General features: G+C 35.4%; 1 long non-coding RNA gene across 1 annotated transcript; it reads left to right on the plus strand.

The window, feature by feature from the left end:
* The first annotated feature begins 3,571 nt into the window (after positions 1–3,571).
* On the plus strand, positions 3,572–5,194 carry LOC131311596 (uncharacterized). The gene is made up of 3 exons (XR_009195510.1): positions 3,572–3,706; positions 4,513–4,539; positions 4,976–5,194. It is a non-coding gene; the product is annotated as an uncharacterized LOC131311596 (long non-coding RNA).
* Positions 5,195–23,729: the final 18,535 nt, after the last annotated feature.

Below are 23,729 nucleotides of genomic sequence, written 5' to 3' on the forward strand. Positions count from 1 at the left end.
ACAAGATATTTTATTGAATTTGCAGGCACTTTTAAGATAAAAAAATAATATCAAAATGAAGACAAAAGAAGAAAAAGGCCAGAGAGAATTTTTTAGCTCATGATTTAGTGCAAGTGTAGCCAGTGGCGGATCTAAAAATTTCATATACTGAGGGCACTTATTATTAGGAAAAATTTTAAAATGGCACCTGAATTTTGCATTAAATGTCACAGAGATACCTGAACTTAAATTTATTTCAATTAAACACCTATACTAACAAAATCCCCAAATTTATACCTCCACCGTTATACTCCGTCCCAAAAATTGTTGACATGGCATCTCCAACTCGTTTAAGTTGCCCCATTGCACATGTTTCCAATAAGGGACGATGCACCCAAGAGAAATCCATCATTTTACCCATTACTTCATCTTTTCCTTGTAGTCGCGAGGCAGTAAGAAGAAAAAATTAGGGTTTCCTTTGGGTCTTCAACTCTTCATGGTAGAACTCTTAGGGTATGTTTAAATTGAAAAGTTAAGTCACTTCATTTTTTGTCTTTATTTAATTTAATTTTTTTTGCATTTGTTTGTTTTGTGCCAAATTTTTATGACTTATTGATTTGTCTTGACGAGAGGAATCGGTAAAGTAAAAAATTTTGATCGAAACTCAACTTATTTTACTTATTTTTGTCTTTTTTAAAAAAAATTATGAGTTTCAATCAAAAATTTTACTTCTCTGATTCCTTTCGGCGAGAAGAATCAATAAGTTACAAAAGTTTGGCGCAAAACTGACAAATGCGAATTTTTTTGAATAGACAAAAAATAAGTCACTATTTGGCTTTTAAAGCCAAATTGGCTCTCAGTTCTCTTCATCATCTGTTGAACAAGAGAGGAGGAAAGGCTTCATATCTAGGGTTGAAGTGAGGGAGATGGTGGAACAATAATCAGACTTCTAAAGAGAGAAATGGAGGGAAATCAATTAAGTTAAGGTCATTTTTCCTTCAAAACGTGAGGTAAAATGAGGGGTTTGGCTTGGGGGCATCGTTCTATGTTGGAAACATGTGCAATGGAATCACTTAGACGGTAAGATGTCGTGTCAGTAATTTTTTGGACGGAGTATAACGGCAGGGGTCTAAATTTGGGGATTTTGTTAGTACAGGTGTTTAATTGAAATAAACTTAAATTCAGGTGTCTCTATGACATTTGGTGCAAAGTTCAGGTGTCTTTTTGAAATTTTCCCCTATTATTATTCACAATTTGAAATTATCGTTCAACCATTAAATATTGATCACCTATTCTATTCCGCAACCAATTTTTCACAATTTTAGTGACAAACATAAAGTTGTTACTATAAGGTTCTATGCGGAAATTAGAAAGAAGTGGGAAAAAAGAGAAAATTTAAAAAGAGAATCTAAATTAAACTTTCTTCTTAATTTTTCTTCCAGGTTTTCTCTAATTTTCTTGAAAACAATTATTTCTATTCTTTCCTGAGGTTCCAAACAGAGCCTTAGTTTCAGAGTGAAGGTTAAAAAAAAAAAAAGAAGTTCCAATGTTAGACATAAAAGTTGAACCCATGTTCCTCAAGCCTTAAAACATGTGTTGTTGCCAACTAACCAGCCAACAACATCCATCTTGCAAAAACTTTCTCAAAAAGTATACATATGCTTTAAGAAAATGCTGTTGACCAGTGAACCCAAAGCAGCCTCCATATAAAATTTTCGTCAAAATATGTATATATCTAAATTTTTATTTTTTTTATTTTTTTTAAAAAGACATGGGGACACGTGACCCCACGTGCCCCAATGTGGGTCTGCCCCTGAATGTAGGCTGTAGCGCTAAATTTTGGCGAATTGTTGAGTCATATTTGTGAAGTTATGATGACTTGAGGAAAGGCTTGATGTGTGTTCACGTACGTTCTTCAAAACATATTGGGCCTATTGGCTTTACTATCAATAACAAAAAAATAAAAATAAATGCATCACCTTTAGATTTGTTTCATGCACTAGAGACCCTATATATGCCCCTTCTCCAAGTTTTTCCCTTGGAATATTTATTTTGAGGTACGATTAAGATATGTAGTGATCTTTTATCATCATATCTGGTTTCATGCACTGTCTCATATTGGACTTGGAGATTTTACCATGGTATACGTAAATGCTGATCAAAACACCAATGGAAGCCGATTCTTTGCATGCTTCGTCAAGATCAAGGACGGAGTCAGGAATTTCATCACGCAAGGGCGACCGTGCATGCGGAAAAAAAATATAAATACACATGCATAATCACGTAAATATATTAAAACTCAAAATAACGTAAATACATAAATCGGCTTAACTAATATGATCGATCTTGATGTATGTGTTTTGTTTTTCTTTATTATTCTTCTTCTTATTTTTCATTCATCACAACTGGACGAATTCGATACATGGGCTCTCATGTTACTTGATTTTACCAGTCAAAAAATAAAGAATTATTAGAAGTCTAGAACAACAATTGGGAAAAGACATACCTACAACTTAAATTTTACCAAAATTACTTAGAGTTTCCAAAATCTCTTCTCCTCCATCACTATTTTCTTGAAATTGCCTTTGAAGTTTTAACAATTGGGGATGCTTGTGCCAAAAGAGGGAGGGGGGATTTGGTATGCCATTAAGATTTTAGGGCAAACAGAAATAAAACTGTAAAACCATCTAACGAAATATGGAAGTTTATTACTTGAATATTCACAATATTAACCCTATAGTTTTATTTTTTGTTATATTTTAGCCCTTAGCCTTTAGTAATTAATGTTGGTATTCTCGTATTTCAAAGGGTACTATTAATTTTTTTTTTTTCAAAGTTCAACACAAGGGCGAGCCTATATACTTTCACAGATTTTTTTATTTTTTTACATATAATAGTAGTGTTTTTTATTCTTCTTGCAGGGGCGACCGCCCCTACTGGCCCCTCCCTGGTCAAGATACCTCTAAATATTTTCTTATTATTACCATCATCATTCTGCTGCACTATTGACAATTTGAGCAATTGACTTCTATCATGGATAAAGCTTTCAAACTATAATTCATTTGATAATGTACTCTCTTCGAGTTTAATAAAATTTTCTTTTGCCGATTAAAAAAAACTATAATTCATTTGATTTTCAACTAATAACGTTATGGGAATGGTTTAATGTTTGAAATCTTTAAGGATTATGAATATACTTATCAAAGTGTTGAGGGGGGGTTTTTTAATTTTTTATTTGAGCTTCCTGGATTGATGTGAGCTAATTGTTTTTGCTTATGTCTGTTGAATGACATACCCCACGATGGATCGATGGCATGTCATGCTAGCTGATTGAGTTGCAAGAGACAGACAAAGTTTATCACCCCCAGAAAGAAGGTGGTGATCATCAGCGACTTTGGTATCTGTAATACCCCTAGTCTTAATTGTGTTTTAAGTTAATTATGTGTTGAGTTTTGAGTTAACTATGTGGTTATTGGCTTAACCTGCTAGTTAAATATACTTGGAACATAAGTTAGCATATGTCACACTTGCATCTAATAATTTTTCTGTTAGCCTAGCAAACCAAAACAGATATCTTCTACGTTCTTCCTTTCTCTTGTTCCTATCACAAAACGTAGAGAGAGAGAGAGAGAGAGAGAGAGAGAGAGAGAGAGAGAAGAAGAAGAAGAAGAGAGAAAAGAAAAATGAGGGAAAATCTTATTTGCCTTGAAATTGAAGATTTAACTTGGTAATTCTTGCATCTCTTACTTGAATTCATGTTTTGTATGCTGAATTCCATGCTTTAGTAGTTGAATTTCATGTTTAGTTGATGAATCTTCCATATATTTGGTGAACTTGGGTTTGGGGAGGAACACCACTTGAATCTCTTGAATTGACGAGTTTAAAGCTTGTTTTGATGCATGGATTTGGTGTTCTTAGAGTAGCTCTTCTATATCTATGAGTTTGAGCATGATTAGTGAGGTTTTGATGTGAGTTCAAAGTATTTTGGAAGGGTTTAAGAGTTGAAAATTGAAGGAAGAACAAGATGTATTTTTCTAGAAAATCTGCAGAATTGAATCTGCCCTGCTTTTGAGGAATTTTTCTCACCGACTTCCCGAGCTTAATATTTTTTGATATTTTTATTGAAGATGCCTGTATGTGTCTACTTTATTGTGTAAAATTTTCAGAACCTAACTCAAAACGTGGAAGGAGTTAAAATTCGTTAACTGACCTACTGTTGGGGTAACTGCAATACTGACAACATCGTCGCACTTTACGGAAACGGTCATATTTTTTAGCTCGAGCGATGAAATTGCAATCCATTTTCTGATTTTGAAACTAGATTCATAGACCTTAAAAAGTATATGGAGTTTGCACCTTAGTTATTTCTGTGCAAAGTCATATTTTAAGTTGAAGTTGATGAAATTGCAGATTCTGAAATTATTTCTTGAGATTGGTTGTCTAACTTCATATCTTTCACTCTAAGACCTTATGTTCATTAAAGATAGGCTTATTTAGAATCTTCTAATCATGTTTTGTTGCCTAATTGTCTAGAAAGTTCGGGTGGTTCGTAGAGCCGAGGTGAGTGATTTAATACTTAAACACATGGTTTTGAACATGTTTTCCTTAACGAGCTTATTTGAACAAGTTTTATAAATTGTGTACTCCATAGAATAACAGTGGAAGGTGGACCTATTTGCGAAATATTTGCAAATCTATTTAATGGCATTCCCAACGTCCGGTCTTGCTAGGGGACGGCTTAATGACTAGCAAGGGTGTTTGAGGTTGGTGTGTGTTTTGAGATAATGCGTAGACGTCTGGCTTATCTACTACCGGGGACGCCTGGTAGCTTTTGAATTTTGAATAGCGGAATGTGCATTATATTTGGCTTATGGATTTGAGTTCTTTATTTTGAAATACTATCAAATTATTTTGCATTGTCCATGGAAGGCATGTGAGTTAAGTATTAATCATTCACACGAGTTTTGGCTTATGTATTTTCTTTTCCACCTTTCAGGAAGCGACGCGTAGTGTGGTGGCATGTTTACTTTTGAGATGTGTTGTATATTTGGAAGCTTATAGAAAGGAAGTTATGTTTCGTGGTCACTTAGCTTTGTATATGGTTTGTTTAGCTTTTGAGTTTGTAAGTAAGCACAGCTCTGAGAGGTTTACCTTTTGGTTTGTAAAACCTATGTAAGACTTTGGTTTGTTATCAATAAAAGTTGACTTTTGCTTCTGCTGTTATGTTTTAGTCCCTTTTGATTATCACTTGTTTAGGTGATATTTGATTTGTGATTTGGCCTTAGCGAGATATCATTGGCATTTGTCATGATTAAGACCTCAAGGGGCGGGTCAGGGTCGTGACAGTATCCTTCATGTTGCAATCTCTTCAATTTTGAGTTCTCATAATTTTCTACTCCATCTTGTTTGTATTTTTTGATATTCTTCAAAAATAGGAGTTCCCATATATGAAAACGGAATTTTCTTGAAGTTTCTCTTTTTGGTTACTATGTATGTGATGCATTGTGGTTTTGTATAATAGGTGCATTGTGAAATGGATGTGCTGATTGAGCTTGAAAATGAGTTTAGACAAGGTTTTACTTCGCCAAACACACTCTTTGTGACTTTGTGAGTGTGTTCCCCATGTACTTGAGGTGGTCCTTACAAACTTGTGGCTGTAAAAGTTCATGCCCTAGGAGCACGGGTGTAAAAGTTTATGCCCTAGGATCACCCAAAAAAAATTTCGGAGAGCAAATGCATTGTTTTTGTTTTTGTTTTTTTTTTCGTTTTTTGTTTTTTGTCAAAATGGTAGGAGATTTCATTAATATAAATAAGCAATCAATGAGGGCTATCAATCCCAAATGGAGACAATAACCAAGAGGTTTGGATGCACAAACCTTAAAATCCAGAACCTCACAGACTAGAACGGCGATCCCTAATTATTAGCCAGCAAGAACCTTCTAAACGAAGACAAGCCAGCACCGAGGATAGCAGGCAAACTCTCGCAGCCACAACAGCAATAGGAAGCATTCCGACAACAGAATGTCAAAACCAATGAATGAAATCCCAACAAAACCTGCACTCATAAAATATTATTGGCCACCGGGGAGACAAGAATTTGGTGTAGAAAAACTAGACAGGGAGAGACCTAGCCACGAGAAAACTCACCGATAGGAACCAAGTGAAGAAAAACCATGCCTCTTCACTAAGCCTTGATCCTTATTAGCCATACTGTCGACTCCTAGCTCGCCAGATTTGTAGACTCCAGGACGAAGGACAAGTCAGAAACACCACACGGCCGGTCGCAAACAACTCGCCACAAGAGCAAGATCACGTTGGTCTCATACCCAACCTGCAGATACGAACTGGGGAGAGAGAGGGGAAGACGGGCGGGGGGAGAGGGATGAGGAGGGAGAGAGGAAGACAAACGAGAGTGGGGGGAGGGTAGGCGAAGAAGGAGGCGCCCCCACGCCCGAGCAGAACCCTAGCCACAGGAAAAAGTGTAGGGAGAGAGGCTCTCATGATTAGAGAGAAAAAAAAGAAATCCGTGTACTTGGGGCTCGCGCACAAATGCATTGTTTAACTGATGTAAATTTTAACATCCTTTTCTTGTTACATGATTTCTATCATAAGTAGTGTTGCAAATGAACTTGGGGTTTGCAAGATCCTCGAGTTCGGTTTGACGAGGGCTCGTCGGTTCTGTTGGATTTGGCTTGTGAGTTAACTAACAAGATTAGGCTAGAAATTTAAGTTCGTTTGACGCTGGACTAGACTACACAAGATATATTTATGAATCTTTTCAAAATATTGTAGTAATTTATAAGAGTAATATTTTATTTTAATTGGAATAGTCTTATTAACTCCAAAGAAATAATTATTGAAATTTTCTACAAGAGCTCGAGGTCGACTTTTTTTATACTACCTCCGTTCCAAAATATTTGTCCAATACACATACCAAGGACTTAAAAATAACACATAATTTTTAAGAACTCATTAATATCTAGTAAATTGTTGAAAAGTTGCGAGTTTTTCTTAAATTTTTGTATTATTTTTAAGCTCTCGTTTTATGAATTGAACAAACATTTTGAGACATAGTCTATTTGACTCGAACTTGATTGGGCCAGGGGTCGTCTTGGGCCTCGGGACCAAGTGGGGCCAAGTCAGAGCTTGAGCTAATCATTTTGAATGAAAGATCGAGCCGGGACACCTCCAAGTTAGGTGGACTAGACTCAATTCTTTTACAGCCCAGTGATGAGCGCATGACAAATGCGACTTGGGCTTAAATCCTAGCTCGTCACAGTTTTCAAATTTTGTTAATCCTCAGATAGTTATTGAGGCCCATTCTGTAGTATTATGGGCTAAGGAATAGAGCAAATATGCCCAACAAGAAGTCAATAACGATGGGGTTAAAAAACGATGATAACGAGACAAGTCTTTTCTGGCATTCTCTCTCTTGCTGTGGTTTTTTTACAATTGGAATGTAGTCAAAGATCCCCACCTGATTTTAAACTCAGAAGGTGGTCCGATCATAAGACAAGGACGTAGATTAGAAGAAGGGGTAGGCCTAAAGGTTTAGTCTGTTTGGTTAGTGAGTATGCTCCTCATAAAATTAATTGGATTTAGAAATTCTATTGTGTACATTATAGTGCGGCCGATTTAACTGTCCATTTCGGCATAAACGGATCGGATTAAATCCGAGGTCATATTGATTTGGACCTTCCATTGCTTAAATTAAAATCCAATCCGTCCATTGTTGAAATGGACAGCCGGATCAGCTGAACTACAAGCCTATAGAACGGCTTCCCTACAGGATCCCAATTAATCAGGATTAGGCTGCGAGAAAGTAATTTCTTGTAGACAACTCTAGTTTTGGAATGGACGACCGGTTTTTACTGGGACCGAAGACGAGATTAGTTGAGGTGTGCATAAATTAGTCCAAACATCTTGACCGTCGGGAAAAACAAAAAACAAAACAAAAGAGAGGAATATGCGTGTCTTGTTATTGGTGTGTGATATTAGTGACGCATTCCAAGCCCAAAACTAACAAGAATTGCTACGTACAGTACACATTTACATTTACATTCACGTGAGGCCTAACCCAAGTCCAAAAAAATTACAAAAAAAATGTCCATAAATTTTAAAATATTTTTTTAAAAAACCTTGTAAAAAATCAGCTAGCATTTTTTAAAGGGGAATTTAGAGGCCAGCCCGAAAAGTAGGTTTGGACTTAATTTAGTCCTGACAAAAATATTCTTTTTTTATTTCAATCATTTTTCTTAACTTTTCATGCATTTTTACTATTTTACCTATTATTCTTAACTTTTTGTATACATATCCATTTTTAGTAAAATTTATATTTTTAAAATTAACTCCTAACACATATTATTTTGGACAAAAATACCCTAGGCTATGTGAACTAGCTATGAGAACTGTCAATTCTCATAGTCAGTTAACATAATTTTTCGGATAAAAATATCTCTGTCAGTTCACATAGACCGAGTTAACATATTATTTTGGATAAAAATATCCTTGAACTATAGCTATGAGAACTAAGGTTATGAGAGCTATATTTTTATAATCAATTCCTGAATTATATTATTTCGAACAAAAATACCCTTGGCTATGTAAACAAGCTATGAGAACTAGCTATGTGAACTGAGTTATGAGAATTGGCTATGTAAACTGCTAATTCTCATAGTCAGTTCTATGAGAACTGTCAATTTTTATAGTCAGGTTTATTAGAATTAGCTATAAGAAGTGACTATTCTCATGGAGAATTAGCTTTGTGAACTGGCTATGTAAACTGAAAAATAAACAATTATCATAAAAAATATATAGTTCTCAAAGAAAATACACGGTTCTAATGGGCAATTCTCATGAACAATACACATTTCTCATAAAAAAAATACACAGTTTTCATAGACAGTTCTCGTGAACAACACACAGTCCTCATAGAAAAATACTCAGTTCTCATAGAAAATCTACACACGAACAAAAATTGAACAAAAACAAAAAGGCAATCAAAATCAAATATAATTATAAATGTTCTCACAGACATATCTTAAAAAAGTAATCAAAGTAAAAAAGTAATAGTTCACATAGAAAATAATTGATTTAGAATTGAATTTTTAACTGTCAAGTCTCATAGTCAGTTCTATGAGAACTGCTCAGTTATCATAGAAAATTGGCTTTGTGAACTGAGCAATGAGAATTGGCTATGTGAAGTGTCAATTCTCATAATCAGTTCTATGAGAACTACCAATTTTAATAGAGAACTAACTTTTTGTGAATTGGTTATGAGAGCTGGACTATGTGAACTAAAAAATACACAGTTCACATAGTCTTATCACACATTAAAATACACAGTTCTCATAAAAAAATATAGTCTCATAGAAAATACACGGTTCTAATAGACAGTTTTCATGGACAATATATAGTTCTCATAAAAAAATACGCAATTCTCATAGAAAAATACACAATTTTCATAGACAGTTCTCATAAAAAACACATATTTCTCATAAAAATACACACAAAAAAATACGAAAATAACTTATCACACAATTCACATAACTGAAACACTTCCAATTTGAAAGTAATATTAAAATTATAGAAAAAATACTTTTCAAGAGCACAACATTATTACTCCTTCATAAATCTGATTGAACATAATAAAAATCAAACTTGAGGAAATTATGGCAGTTTGGACATCTGGCCGAGCTTTGTCTTTTAACGCTGACGAAATCAAGCAATTTGTGAACTTGAGAAATATTGCCGACTTGTTCAGTTATGTGAATGGTGAGGAATTTACCAAAGATGATGTTAGCAGGATTACATAGAAGAAGAATTCGACTAGACGAGGTGGTCAGGTGGTGTTCGAGATTAAGATAGGTTGTACGAGAATTAGATCTGTTACCCAAATTATGCAACCTAGAGGGGGGGTGAATAGGATTGCTAGTAATAATTACCAATAAAAATTTATCTCTAACAATATATGCAAACAATAAGTATGCAATCAAAATAGAGAGATAGAGAGATAGAACCCGTTTATAGTGGTTCGGTCCGGATTTGTCCACGGTCCGGCCCTACTCCACTTCTCCTCAAGCAATTACTTGAAGGTTAGACTAATCTTTAAAAGATTACAACTTGTAAGTCTTGCGGGTGCTTACAAGAACCGAATGCCTCTAGCTTTCCCGAGGAGCTAGCACAACCGCAAGAATTTTCTCCGAAAACTTCTCAAAAACAATAACACCCAAATTCCAACCCGAATTTGGTCTTCTAAGCTTTCAAGTGTTTGACTCAAACACTCACTTAGGAAATACAAGTATGTGAAGAAGGTATGAAAATTATCGCTCACGACTTGTACAAATTTTCTCTCAAGAATAATATGAAAGTGGAAGAACAATGAGAATTTTTGGCTTTGATCTTTTGAGAATTTGCTCTTGCAATAATATGGAATGTTGTAGCTTGTGTATGTGCTCATTAATGAGTTCTTGATGCCTTATATAGCCATCCATATGCTTCCTAGCCGTTGGAAACTAGCCGTTGGAAACTAGCCGTTGGAACTAGCCGTTGGAAACTAGCCGTTGGAAACTAGCCGTTTGAAACTAGCCGTTGGAAACTAGCCGTTTGATAGAGTGGTCATCCGGGTGGTCGTCCGGTTGTCACAGCTTTCTGTTCAGACAGCCGGCTTGTCAGCCGGTTCGTCAACCTGTGGCTCACAATTTCATCTAAATAAACCGTTAAAGCATGTATTGAGCTCAATAAAGTCTTTGTAAATATAAATCATGAATCCAAGAGACTTTATGCTATATTTCAAGGTCACGAAAATATTTAATTCGGGAATCGACTTTTCGATAATTTTGTATTTGCCGAATAAAAATATCATTGAATTAATCATCAAAATAATTAATAGAGATGCATATAAATTTTCACAAATTATAATGCATACATTTTTCAACAATCTCCCCCTTTTTGATGATGACACAAAATGATAGTTTTTATTCAAGTAGGAGTTATGCCAATCTCCCCCTTAATACATGCACCAAAGCAGTTATCTATAATCAACGAGTAATAGCAATAATCATCAGATCATAGCAAGCAATTTTTTAAATTTGCCCAAAATGGCAAGATAGATCAATTAAAACTTGGCTTTTTCTCCCCCTGTGACATCATAAAAAAAAAAAAAAAAAAAAGAGAAAAACAATAGGGCCATGGTTCCAGCACCATGCCGCTCTTGCCCTGTAGCACTCTATCTTCGTTCATTGAGAGCTTGGCGTCCTTGATTTTCGTATTCTTGAATAATGGCTGCTACAACGGCAGCTATAATGCCAATCCAATACCACAGAGTATCCACATTTACATTCCATCCGAACCATGGTGGTATTCTCATGGTAAGTAACGCACACAGCAGAATGAAGATAAAGAGTTGCATCCAAATGGTTTGGATAAACAACCTGAACTCTGCTCGTTCGGCATCTCTTTCGTAAAACTCAAACGGTAACCCTTGCGGTATGTTTGCCATTGCTTGATGAGAGATTTAGGCCGAGAGAGAAGGAAAGATAGATAGATGAGGAGATAGAGAGAGTGTTGTGGAATTTATAGAGTATGAGAGAAGTGTTTGGAATGCTGCGCCGAATTGTTTGAAATGCTGCGCCGAATTGTTTGAAATGCTGCGCCGAAAGAGAGATAATAGGGGATGCGGCACCGAATAGAGATAGGATAGGGGATGCGGCGCCGAATAGGACAAGAATAGGGGAAGAAAATTGTGTTCGGGTGTTTATTGTTGTGTCCCCTTAATACATGCTCCCCCTAAAAGAGAGCTTTTTAAAGAATGCGAGGGGTATTACCGAGAATGATTATCCCTGCAAGCTTAGAGACAAGAAATTCATATCGGCGAAGTATATAAGAGACAATTTAAGCACTAAGCCATGAAGTTCATACAAACTAAGTGTAACAGACTTAATAAATCAGAGTTAGCAACGCAAAAGCTTGAATAAGTCTCAACCTCACGGTTATCCGGTTGGACATCCGCTTGGACATCCGACTGACAAATGCAGGTTAAGTCCAGAAATCGTTTAAGAGGAGTAACATTAAAGACCATAAAACTGATTTTCTTCATACCAAACACAGGAAAATGAAACATATGATAAAATGTTTGGAGGGTGATTTCTTTATCAAGATCATTTGTACTCTCCATCAAGTATGATATTTACGAATTCAATCAACTCAACATTGAATCCAAAAAAAAACTTTTGACATCAAGAACACAACTTTTTCATAAATGATTAGACATGCCGAGTTCTCGTCGAATGAAACAAAATTGTTCTTCACCAAGGGGTTTTGTGAAAATGTCCGCCAATTGCTTGTCGGTACTAATAAAGTTAAGTTCAATATCCCCTTTTTGAACATGATCTCTTATAAAATGATGTCTAATCTCAATATGTTTTGTTCGAGAATGTTGAATCGGATTCTTGGTTAAGCTAATTGCACTAGTATTATCACATTTAATAGGAATATGATCATATTGCAAATTGAAATCCTCCATTTGTTGTTTGATCCATAATATTTGGGCACAACAACTTCCGGCCGCTACATATTCCGCCTCGGCGGTAGATAGAGCTACGGAATTTTGTTTCTTGCTATGCCAAGACACTAGAGAGTGCCCTAGAAATTGGCAAGTCCCACTTGTACTTTTACGATCAACTTTGAAACCTCCAAAATCCGCATCTGAATAACCAATTAAATCAAATGCAACTCCACGTGGATAAAACAATCCTAAGTCATGAGAACCGCCAACATATTTAAAGATACGTTTAATAGCTTTTAAATGCGATTCTTTAGGACATGATTGAAATCTAGCACACATGCAAACACTAAACATTATATCCGGTCTACTTGCAGTGAGATAAAGTAATGAGCCGATCATACCTCGATACATCTTTTCATTGACGGCCTTACCATTCTCATCTTTGTCTAGCTTAGTTGATGTGCTCATTGGTGTGCTCGTTGGCTTTGATCCTTCCATGCCAAACTTCTTAATAAGTTCTTTCGCATACTTGGCTTGGTTGATTAGGATCCCCTCATTAGTTTGCTTGATTTGAAATCCGAGGAAGAAGTTAAGCTCCCCCATCATACTCATTTCAAATTCACCTTGCATACACTTAGCAAACTCTTTGCACATATTATCATTAGTGGCACCAAAGACAATATCATCAACATATATTTGAATAATGAGCATATCTTTACCTTTGGCTTTAATGAAAAGAGTAGTATCAATTTTTCCACGAGTAAAGCCATTGTCAAGCAAGAATGAACTAAGTCTATCATACCATGCACGTGGTGCTTGCTTCAAACCATATAAAGCTTTTGAGAGTTTAAAAACATGATCGGGGTATACATGATCTTCAAAGCCGGGAGGTTGTTTGACATAAACTTCCTCATTTATGAACCCATTCAAAAATGCACTTTTCACATCCATTTGATAAAGCTTGAAATTTTTGAAAGATGCAAAGGCAAGCAATATGCGAATAGCCTCTAATCTAGCTACCGGTGCAAAAGTTTCTTCAAAATCAATACCTTCTTCTTGATTATAACCTTGAGCAACAAGTCTAGCTTTATTCCTAACAATATTTCCGGATTCATCTAGCTTGTTACGAAAAACCCATTTAGTACCTATAATAGTGTGATCAAGAGGCTTAGGTACTAATGCCCAAACTTTATTCCTTTCAAATTGATTTAACTCATCTTGCATGGCCAAAATCCAATTTTCATCATCTTGAGCTTCCGGAAAGTTTTTAGGCTCAATTTGAGAAACAAAAGCTTGATTTTCACAAAAATTTCTATGAGACGAGCGAGTGGTTACCCCTTTCGAAACTTCTCCAAGAATCAAGTCCTTTGGATGGTTTTGCACGAATCTCCAATCCTTGGAAAGATCTTGGTTGTCTCCCATGGCATCTTGAGGTTGATTAATAACTTCATCTTCTTTGATTTGAGAGCTTTCTACTTGAGTATCACCATCAACTTTTTCTTGAATTGTCAAGTCATGAATCTTATGTGTAATCTCTAAGTCATCATTATCAACAACATCCTTAGTAGCACAAGGATTAGATTCATCAAAGGAAACGTGAATAGATTCTTCAACAAGATTAGTGCGCTTATTATAAATTCTATATGCTTTGCTAGTAAGAGAGTAACCAATAAAGATGCCTTCATCCGATTTTGAATCAAATTTACCCAAGTCATCTTTTCCATTGTTTAATACATAACATTTACAACCGAAGGCATGAAAGTAATTAATGTTGGGTATTCTACCATTCCAAAGCTCATAAGGAGTTTTCTTGAGGATAGGCCTAATTAAAACTCGATTCAAAATATAGCATGAGGTATTAACGGCTTCCGCCCAAAAATATTTTGGCAAAGAGTTTTCACAAAGCATAGTGCGGGCCATTTCTTCCAAAGTACGATTCTTTCTCTCAACTACTCCATTTTGTTGAGGAGTACGAGGTACAGAAAAGTTATGACCAATACCATGTTCATCACAAAACTTTTCATATAAAGAATTGTCAAGTTCTTTTCCATGATCCGTACGAATGTTAGAAATAACAAATCCTTTTTCATTTTGAACTCTTCTACAAAGTTTAGTGAAATTAGGATAAGCCTCATTCTTATGAGCTAGGAACATCACCCATGTATATCTAGAGAAATCATCAACAACAACAAGACAATAATAGTTTCCACAAAGACTTGGAGAGCGAGTTGGTCCAAACAAATCCATATGAAGTAATTGCAAAGGTCTAGTAGTTGAAACAACATTTTTGGACTTAAAAGAAACCTTGGTTTGTTTTCCTTGTTGGCAAGGACCACAAAGTCTATCTTTTTCAAATTTGATTTTAGGAAGACCTTTTACCAAATTTTTTCTAGAGAGTTTTGAAATAGCATCCATACTTGCATGTCCTAGGCGCCTATGCCAAAGCCAACTATTTTCACTCAAAGCGGAAAAACATTTTATATCACAATTACTTAAATCATTGAGATTAAAAACATATACATTTTCAAATCTTTGTCCAACGAAGAGTGTCTTGTTGCTTTTGACATTTTCAATGATACATTTGGATTTTTCAAAGATAACACGATTTCCTCTATCACATAATTGACTTATGCTAAGAAGATTGTGTTTTAAACCATTAACAAGTAAAACATCTTCAATAATAGGAGAATTACCTATATTGCCGATTCCTATGATTTCACCTTTGTTGTTGTCTCCAAATGTGACATGTCCACCATCTTTAGACGAAAGAGAATTGAAAGCCCTCTTGTCACCGGTCATGTGTCTTGAACATCCACTATCAAGGTACCAACTTCCTTCCTTGAGATAACTTTTGAAGCATACCTACAATAGCACATCAATTCTTGACTTTTGGTACCCAAATCATCTTGGGTCCTTGAAGGTTAGCATTGATACGGTTCTTAGGAACCCAAACCTTTTTTGCATTAGAAGATGAGTATCCTTTCATAGGACATGTAGGAGAAATATGACCAATTTTACCACAATAATGACATGTCAATTTAGAATGGCTAGAAGGAGGAACATCTTTTTCAAAAAGATTTTTGTGTTGAGTGGGATTATAACCAATTCCGGCCTTGTGAAAAGAAACTATTTGTTTTCCAAGAAGAATGTCTAAACTTTCTTTTCCATTAGTGAGTTTTGAAAGAGAATTAGTTAAATCATCAATTTGTTTTTCTAAAGATTCGTTTTTGGAAGTATCCTTCAAATACTCTTTTTCTTTTTCCAAAGAGGTTCTTAAACTTTCATTTTCTTCCTCCAAAATATCTTTCTCTTCAATTAAATCATCTATTTCTAGTGAAAGATCTTTAGCAACCTTTTTAAGAAATTTGTTTTTAGAAACAACCTTTTCAAATTCTACTTTCAACTCTTTATAGGCAATAAATAATTCATCAAAGGAATAGGATGAGTCGAGATCTACCTCGTTTTCTTCGATGGCCATGAAACACAAGTTAGCGACCTCTTGTTGCTCATCGTCCTCATCGGAGCTACTATCATCACTATTGTCCCATGCGGCCATCATAGCTCTCTTTTTGTCCTTCTTTGAATATTTTTTTGCATATGGACATTCACTTTTGATGTGGCCGGGCTTCTTGCACTAGTAGCAAATGATTGGATCCTTTTTACTATTTTCTTCTTTGCCTCCATCTTTTCTTGAAAATCCTCTGCCTTTGTGAGATGCTCTATTTTTGAGGAGTTTCTTGAACGTTTTTGTGATGAGCGCCATTTCATCATCCTCACTTTCGTTGCTTGAATCCTCCTTGCTTTTTGATTTGCTTGTTGTACTTTTGAAGGCAAGATCCTTAACTTTCTTCTCTTTTTCACCCTTGAGGTTGTGATGCATTTCCTCCGTCATGAGAGATCCCATGAGCTTGTCCATCGTGTATGTTGAGAAATCTTTGGATTGTAGGATGATGGAGGTGGTAGTGTCCCAATTGGTTGGCATGGAACGGAGCACCTTCCTTGTCATTTCGGATTGACTGTAAATCTTTCCAAGAGCTTTTAAACCGTTAGTAATACTAGCAAATCTAGCAAACATTTGAGATATAGATTCATCCGGTTTCATTTTGAAGAGCTCATAGCTATGCACAAGAATATCAATTTTGGACTCCTTAACTTGACTATCTCCTTCATGTGACATTTCTAACTTATCCCATATTTCTTTAGCCGATTCACATGCGGAAACACAATCATATTCATTGGGAGTAATAGCACAAAAAAGAAGGTTCATAGCTCTATAGTTCTTTTCTATTGAAGCCTTTTCCAAATGACTCCACTCATAATCTGGTTTAGGCATAGTCTCTTCTCCAACTTTCTTAGTAGGAATAATGGGACCATTTTTGATAATTTTCCATAGATCATAATCCGTGGATTGAATAAAGATCATCATTCTATTTTTCCAATGAGAGTAATTTTCTCCGGTGAACAAGGGAGGTCTATTGGACGATTGACCTTCGATACAAGAAACATTACTAGTGGTTGCCATGGATCTTAACTCTTAGATGGTTAAATCTACAAACAAGAGCCGAGGCTCTGATACCAATTGTTACCCAAATTATGCAACCTAGAGGGGGGGTGAATAGGATTGCTAGTAATAATTACCAATAAAAATTTATCTCTAACAATATATGCAAACAATAAGTATGCAATCAAAATAGAGAGATAGAGAGATAGAACCCGTTTATAGTGGTTCGGTCCGGATTTGTCCACGGTCCGGCCCTACTCCACTTCTCCTCAAGCAATTACTTGAAGGTTAGACTAATCTTTAAAAGATTACAACTTGTAAGTCTTGCGGGTGCTTACAAGAACCGAATGCCTCTAGCTTTCCCGAGGAGCTAGCACAACCGCAAGAATTTTCTCCGAAAACTTCTCAAAAACAATAACACCCAAATTCCAACCCGAATTTGGTCTTCTAAGCTTTCAAGTGTTTGACTCAAACACTCACTTAGGAAATACAAGTATGTGAAGAAGGTATGAAAATTATCGCTCACGACTTGTACAAATTTTCTCTCAAGAATAATATGAAAGTGGAAGAACAATGAGAATTTTTGGCTTTGATCTTTTGAGAATTTGCTCTTGCAATAATATGGAATGTTGTAGCTTGTGTATGTGCTCATTAATGAGTTCTTGATGCCTTATATAGCCATCCATATGCTTCCTAGCCGTTGGAAACTAGCCGTTGGAAACTAGCCGTTGGAACTAGCCGTTGGAAACTAGCCGTTTGAAACTAGCCGTTGGAAACTAGCCGTTTGATAGAGTGGTCATCCGGGTGGTCGTCCGGTTGTCACAGCTTTCTGTTCAGACAGCCGGCTTGTCAGCCGGTTCGTCAACCTGTGGCTCACAATTTCATCTAAATAAACCGTTAAAGCATGTATTGAGCTCAATAAAGTCTTTGTAAATATAAATCATGAATCCAAGAGACTTAATGCTATATTTCAAGGTCACGAAAATATTTAATTCGGGAATCGACTTTTCGATAATTTTGTATTTGCCGAATAAAAATATCATTGAATTAATCATCAAAATAATTAATAGAGATGCATATAAATTTTCACAAATTATAATGCATACATTTTTCAACAAGATCGATGAACTCGTCGGAGTCAACGTTGACATCCTTTAATGTTGAGCTAGATGAACTCGCCGAGGTCGATGTGGCCGTCGCTGTCCACCTCGTGGATCATGGCGGAGATCTTGTCGCCGGCAGTGGAGCTTGGTGGTGCGGAGGAACTTCGGCTTTGGGCGCCGGTCGCGGAGCTTGGCAGTGCGGAGGAACTTCGGCTTTGGGCGCCGACAGCAGAGCTTGATGTGTCGTTAAATTAACCTCTCCAGCTTGATCTTCATCGAACTATGGAAGATGCAAAGGCTTGGGTGGCGACATCTCCTTACTGAAAACAAAGATCAAGCAGCTAGAATCTTAATGTGAAACAACAGACTTTTGATTTAGAATTTTATGGAGGATGAGTTGGTGATGGACGGAATTCTGGTGGGAGAATGAGGTTGTCGGTGTCGTCAGATTCTTCTAATGGATCGTCGTCGTCAGGGAGTAATAGTGCCAGTCTCTCTCTCGAGCAAAAAAGTCATTTCGCATGTAGCCGAGCCTATGCTGGTTTGGCAAAAATATTTCAGGATTGGGTTCAAATTAAACCTAAAAAGAAAAACCGGCCTCTAATTTTTTGTTTTTTTAAAACTAAAATGGGGATGACACATACGCCTACATCTCTACATGATAAGACCAAGTTGGGGGCTTGGGTTCCCCGGAAACATTTGAACGACTTTTTGGAACGTGCTTCGAGGGGGTTCGATAGGATCTGGGCACGTGACTGTTGTTAACTATGAGGCCACGTTCCAGAAAATTTTTTTAAAAAATAAGTAGTTTATTTTATATTTTTAAACTCAAAAATAAAATAAATAAAAAATAATTTTTTAATTTTTTTTACATCGGGTAAAAGATCTCATCGAGATCTTCTAAACAAGATCTATATTGTATATTTTTAGATTTTAATAAATTCATAATTTTTAAGCTTGAAATTATCTTCTTAAAAAATAATGACTTATTTTTTTGTTCCGAAACGGAGCCTGAGTCGTCAAATTTTTTAAAATCACATAGTAAAATATTACTCCCTCCCTTCGTCCCATTTTCATTATTCATTATTCTGTTTATCTCTTTCATGTCTTTTGTCTATATCTTTCAGTGTGAATTTTGAAAAATATACAATATGGATCTTATTTTGATAGATCTCTATTGGTTCTATAATTCAAAATTTTCAAAATTATAAAAATATTATAGATTAAAAGACATAGGCAATTCAAAAAATGACACGCAATTCAAAAATGGATAATAAAAATGGGACAGATGGAGTATAAATTACAAGATACAATCAGTTAAAAAGTGACATAAACTCCCAAAATGGACTACTATTAAATTTGGATGGAGGGAATAATAATCTATCTTCAAGTTCGATTACCCATTCTCGCTAGTGATTAATTTATACACTATATTTTTTTGATTTTGTCCTTATTCAATTTTGTTTTGCATTTGTTAATTTTACGCCAAATTTTTATGTGATATAGGTGAGTAAGGACGAGAGGAATCAGAAAAGTAAAAAATTTAACTTAATTTTGGGAAATATCCAAAGAAAAAAGTTCAAAAAGTTAGTTTTTAAACTTTTTCTTGAATATATTTCTTAAAATACTTGTATAAAAGTTATATTTTTTATTTTTTCGATTTTTCTTGTCCTTATTCACCCATATTACATAAAAATTTAGTGTAACTAACAAATGCAATTTTTTTCAAATAAAAATAAATCTAAAAAATTATTCTACATAAGCTAATCACTAACGTAAATACTCTCGAATTTTGTTAACTTATGACAACATGATCACGTCACAAGACATAGGAGCCCCTTAAATTATGCGTTTGTAACCTTCTTGTTAGTAAGTGTTGGTGGAATGTTTTGACACGAAAGGATTCCCATCAGCCTGTAATGTGATCTGTTGACCTGTAAAAGGGGTTTCCCACTCCACTCCACTCCACCTACATAATTCCAACTCTGCGGGGTCACAAAACATCTCATCAGTGATAATCATCTTTTCTTTGAAAAAGACAAAGTCAATTTTGCCGCTCATAGCTAGCTTAGCTTAGGACCGTTCAGCTAAATAAGTCAAGTGACTTATTTTTTGTTCTTATTTAAAAAAATTTGTATTTGTTAGTTTTTCGTCAATTTTTTGAGGATTATTGTTTTGTTATGACCAAATGAATCTAAAAAAGTAAAAAATTACGATCGAAACTTAATTTTTTTTAATAAAGATAAAAATAAGCCAATAAGCCATTTTTTTCATCTTTATTAAAAAAAATAAATAAATTTCGATCGTAATTTTTTACTTTTAGATTCCTCTTGTCATAAAAAAATAATAATTTCTCAAAAATTGACAAAAAATAATAAATGCAAAAAAAATTTAAATAAAAATAAAAAAATAAATCAAGTGGCTTATTTAGTCAAACGGTCCCTTAACTTTCTTTACCCTTTTGTTTTAAATAATACTAATTCTAAATTCCGCTTTTAAGATACTCTCATTGTATCATCATTCAAACGACAAGACGTGGAGCAATTATTAGCAACTTCAATGATTATGATTGTGAGAGATCATACCATCCACACCCACAGTATATTCACATGAATGAACATCACACGCGTTGCACACACTCATACACCATGTTCATATGATGGATAAGCCTCACAAAGTCCGGGGCTCATTTAAACTATTAGGCTCCGTTTCAGAAATTTTTTTAAAAAATAAGCAGTTTATTTCATATTTTTAAATTCAAAAATAATATAAATAAAAAATAATTTTATCAATCCCGTACTGTACCGGATTTGAAAAAAATCGGTACCCTAACCTTTCAATACTGTTCCGGACCAAATACCAGTCAATACCAGCCGATACCGGTCATCTCGGGAAATACCGACCGGTACCGGCGTACCGGAAATTCCGGCCGAAATTTTGCCGCGTTTTTTTTTTTAACAGTCATGTTATCATTTTTGGTCAAAAAAGGAAAAAAAAAAGTTTCAGATTTTTTTCTTTGGATATCTTAACCCCAAAAAAATAAAAAAACGTTTTTCAGAATTTTAGCAAAACATGGGCTTAACCATATTACGTGCGCGAGACTCAAATCTCGGAATTACACCCCCCCTGCGCGCGTATAACGCGTGACGCGCATCCGGTTAATTGGTTTCCGAATAAGTTTTTTCACATTTTTCCAAGCGCGCGAGGCCTCTCCTGAGGTCCTCATTTAGTAGTCCACTAGTGTGCAAAGTCATTTAAGATGGAAAAGAGTTTTGCAACTAGGCAATGTGGGACAAGATGCAAGCACATGGGTATTTTATGATGAATTGCATAGTATGAGGGATTTTTTTGAATTATGATTATATATAATTATTATATATATTGTAGTTGCGGTAAATTCGAAACGGTACCCGGTATCTGACCTGTACCGGTACGTACCGTACCAGTAGAAAAACCGGTACCCTAGCCGATACGGTATTCAAAACATTGGTTAGTATGATATGAAGTGTTTTATGTATCATTTTCCACTTGACCAAAAAAAGAAGTGTTTTATATACCGGGGCGGTTCTGGAGACACCCAAAAAAACACCTCATAGTTTCCAATCAAATTTTGATGATCCGAGCTGCTCAATGTGATCAGAACATGATTTTAAGGGTACTCGCGAGAAATCAGCAAAAAAAATGACCGGAAATGGCTTGATCCGAACAGTTTCGAACAAATTTTTATTGAACAGTTCAAATAAAAACTGTTCAAATCAAGCTTTTTCTGGTCATTTTTTTGGCTAATTTTTCGCGGGCACCCTTAAAATCATATTTTGCACACATTGAATGGTTCGAATCATAAAAATTTGATCGAAAACTATGAGATTGAGATTTGGGATGTTTTTTTGGGTGTCCATTGAACCATCCCGTTTATGTATATATGCATGTATGTGTATGTTCGTATTGTTTTAACAAAATTATTTTACTTTATCTATCCACATAATTTATTGGGTGTTTTGTTTTTATGACATCGTCACATTATGCTTCAATACCCCTTAACATCATATATATTTATGTGTAAAGGGCAAATCTTTCTCCTGATCAATTTCACAGTAAGTAATGTGTGGGGTTTAAAATTGTTGACAAAAGTGTAGCTAGCTAGCGTTGAGAAATGTACTATGACAGTGATCACCATAGTTGTCAATCCCGTTCCGTACCGGCCGGTACCGGCCGGTACGTACCGGAATCGAAGAAAACCGGTAACCTAACACCCCAATACCGTTCCGGGCTAAATACCGGTCGGTACCGGCCGTTTCGGGAAATACCGGCCGGAAAACAAATACCGGAAATTCCGTCCGGAATGTTGCAGTTTTTTTTTTTTTTTTCCTGTGTATTCTGGAACGTTAAAAAGGGAAAAAAAAAATTTGGTTTTGTTTTTTTTTTCTGGAACGTCAATTAAAAAAGGTTTCAGAATTTTAGCAAAACATTGGTTTGTCTATAGTACGTTCGCGAGGCTCAAAATCCCGAATTTGCACCCCCCCTGCGCGCGAATAACCCGTGACGCGCACCCGGTTAATTGGTTTCCGAATCAATTTTTTCAAATTGCATTCGGCCATGGTCTGTTTTCCCGAGCGCGCGAGACCTCTCCTTGGATTTTCATTCACAAGCTCACTAGTGTGCAAAGTCTTTTAAGGTGGAAAAGAGTTTTGTAACTAAGCAATGTGGGACAAAAAGGCAAACACAATGTTTTATGACTTCACACCAAAATTCCAACAACAACAATTTATTTATTATGATCGTGAATCAGTAACAACGTCTTATGACAAGTATTATTGTTAATAGAATTTTTCTGCGCGATTTATACACTTGCAATGTTTGATTTTAGACTCTAAATGGTGAATTTTGTTGTCTTAATATAGATATTTTATGATGAATTTCATGATATGGGAAATTTTTTTGAATTATAATTATATATAATTATTATATATATTGTAGTTGCGGTAAATCCGAAACGGTACCCGGTACCTGACCGGTACCGGTACGTACCGTACCAATAGGAAAACCGGTACCCTGTCCGAAACGGTATTCAGAACTATGGTGATCACAGTGCTGAACGATCTCTTCTCTTATCTTATTACTAGTGTTTTCCCATGCCTATGACACTATACATTCTGGTTGGAATTATCCGTGCCTACGTCACTTGCTAGCTAGTGGCTCAAACATTAGTGTGTAGTACATGATCTTCTTTAGTGACACGAAAATTTAAGAGTAACAACATATGCAGAAATCAATTCAATCTCAATCTGAAGAATTTATTCGGTCCTTGCATTGTTGAATAGTAACAATCAATAAACTAAGTCAAACTCATGTGTGCTAAAATTTGATTTCGATATAGGATGTAAAATCACATGTCTTAGGCCATTTAACATAACTTCTTTCTTAAGATAGAAAACCTATGTAAATCAATATGGTGCACTTTAATGAAATGAGAAACTGAAATTTGTATTCTTTGTAATTTAATCCCAATAATTTACCGATCTTTATCATAAATATCAAATTAGGTTTCCTTCATTTTTTTAAGGAAAAAAAAAGGTTTTCCTTCAATGGGCTCAGTATAATTGTTTTTCATTATTGAATAGTTAACCCCAGGATTTTAAGC

This window comes from Rhododendron vialii, chromosome 12a (assembly GCF_030253575.1).
Source record: "Rhododendron vialii isolate Sample 1 chromosome 12a, ASM3025357v1".
NCBI classification, from domain to species: Eukaryota; Viridiplantae; Streptophyta; class Magnoliopsida; order Ericales; family Ericaceae; genus Rhododendron; species Rhododendron vialii.